We start from the raw sequence: 2,610 nt of genomic DNA on the forward strand, positions 1-2,610 counted from the left end.
CTCGGTGAAATCAACGGCCAACAATCATTTTGATGAGGTCTGTCAGGGGCATCGTGAAAACTTTAATGGAGATTCAGTCCTGCCTGAAATACCAGAGGGAGGGATAACTTAGTGGGTTGAGCATTGGCCTGCTAAGCCCAGGGTTTTGAGTTCAGTCCTTGAGGGGGCCATTCTGTGTGACAGTTGTTTTTGTTTCTCCTTGATTTCAAGCCACCCCCTTTGTTGATTTTAATTCCTTGTAAGCCAACCCTGTAAGCCATGTCGTCAGTCACCCCTCCCTCCGTCAGAGCAATGGCAGACAATCGTTCCACGCCTTTTTTCTGTGCAGACGCCATACCACGGCAAACATGGAGCCTGCTCAGATCACTTTGGCAATTAGGAGCACATTAAACACCACGCACATTATCCAGCAGTATATGCAGCACCAGAACCTGGCAAAGCGAAACCGGGCGAGTAGGCGACATCAGCGCGGTGACGAGAGTGATGAGGACATGGACACAGACTTCTCTCAAAGCACGGGCCCTGGCAATGTGGGCATCATGGTGCTAATGGGGCAGGTTCATGCGGTGGAACGCCGATTCTGGGCCAGGGAAACAAGCACAGACTGGTGGGACCTCACAGTGTTGCAGGTCTGGGATGATTCCCAGTGGCTGCGAAACTTTCGCATGCTTAAGGGCACTTTCATGCAACTTTGTGACTTGCTTTCCCCTGCCCTGAAGCGCGTGAATACCAAGATGAGAGCAGCCCTCACAGTTGAGAAGCGAGTGGCGATAGCCCTGTGGAAGCTTGCAACGCCAGACAGCTACCGGTCAGTCGGGAATCAATTTGGAGTGGGCAAATCTACTGTGGGGGCTGCTGTGATGCAAGTAGCCAACGCAATCAAAGATCTGCTGATATCAAGGGTAGTGACCCTGGGAAATGTGCAGGTCATAGTGGATGGCTTTGCTGCAATGGGATTCCCTAACTGTGGTGGGGCCATAGACGGAACCCATATCCCTATCTTGGCACCGGAGCACCAAGCCGCAGAGTATATAAACCGCAAAGAGTACTTTTCAATAGTTCTGCAAGAACTGGTGGATCACAAGGGATGTTTCACCAACATCAACGTGGGATGTCCGGGAAAGGTACATGACGCTCGCATCTTCAGGAACTCTGGTCTGTTTCAAAAGCTGCAGGAAGGGACTTTATTCCCAGACCAGAAAATAACCGTTGGGGATGTTGAAATGCCTATAGTTATCCTTGGGGACCCAGCCTACCCCTTACTGCCATGGTCATGAAGCCATACACAGGCAGCCTGGACAGTAGTCAGGAGCTGTTCAACTACAGGCTGAGCAAGTGCAGAATGGTGGTAGAATGTGCATTTGGACGTTTAAAAGCACACTGGCGCAGTTTAGTGACTCGGTTAGACCTCAACAAAACCAATATTCTCACTGTTATTACTGCTTGCTGTGCGCTCCACAATAGCTGTGAGAGTAAGGGGGAGACATTTATGGCGGGGTGGGAGGTTGAGAAAATTCGCCTGGCCGCTGGTTACGCACAGCCAGACACCAGGGTGGTTAGAAGAGCACAGGAGGGCGCGGTGCGCATCAGAGAAGCTTTGAAAACCAGTTTCATGACTGGCCTACGGTGTGAAAGTTCTGTTTGTTTCTCCTTGATGAAACTCCCCGCCCCTTGGTTCACTCTACTTCCCTGTAGCTAACCACCCTCTTCTCCTCCCTTTGATCACCGCTTGCAGAGGCAATAAAGTCATTGTTGCTTCACATTCATGCATTCTTTATTAATTCATCACACAAATAGGGGGATAACTAATAAAGTAGCCCGGGAGGGGTCTTGGAAGAGAGAAGCACCGGGAGGGGTGGTGGAGGAGGGAAGGACTAGGCCACACAGCACTTTAAAAGTTTAATACTTTAAAACTTATTGAATGCCAGCCTTCTGTTGCTTGGACAATCCTCTGGGGTGGAGTGGCTGGGTGACCAGAGGCCCCCCCAACCACGTTCTTGGGCGTCTGGGTGAGGAGACTATAGAACTTGGGGAGGAGGGCGGTTGGTTACACAGGGGCTGTAGCGGCGGTCTGTGCTCCAGCTGCCTTTCTTGCAGCTCAACCATATGCTGGAGCATATTAGTTTGATCCTCCAGCAGCCTCAGCATTGAATACTGCCTCCTCTCATCACACTGCTGCCACCTTTCAGTTTCACCCCTCTCTTCAGTCCGCGACCTCTCCTCCCGGTCATTTTGTGCTTTCCTGCACTCTGACATTGTCTGCATCCACGCATTCGTCTGTGCTCTGTCAGTGTGGGAGGACACCATGACCTCAGAGAACATTTCATCACATGTGTGTTTTTTTCGCCTTCTAATCTTCACTAGCCTCTGGGAATCATAGAATCATAGAATCATAGAATATCAGGGTTGGAAGGGACCCCAGAAGGTCATCTAGTCCAACCCCCTGCTCGAAGCAGGACCAATTCCCAGTTAAATCATCCCAGCCAGGGCTTTGTCAAGCCTGACCTTAAAAACCTCTAAGGAAGGAGATTCTACCACCTCCCTAGGTAACGCATTCCAGTGTTTCACCACCCTCTTAGTGAAAAAGTTTTTCCTAATATCCAATCTAAA

The 2,610-nt window shown here is 50.3% G+C and overlaps 1 pseudogene; it reads left to right on the top strand.

Annotated features, from left to right (window-relative positions):
* Positions 1-665: 665 nt before the first annotated feature.
* Positions 666-1,809, top strand: LOC141992642 (uncharacterized; annotated as a pseudogene).
* The last annotated feature ends 801 nt before the right edge of the window (positions 1,810-2,610 follow it).

The sequence above is a fragment of the Natator depressus genome, chromosome 8 (genome assembly GCF_965152275.1).
Source record: "Natator depressus isolate rNatDep1 chromosome 8, rNatDep2.hap1, whole genome shotgun sequence".
NCBI classification, from domain to species: Eukaryota; Metazoa; Chordata; order Testudines; family Cheloniidae; genus Natator; species Natator depressus.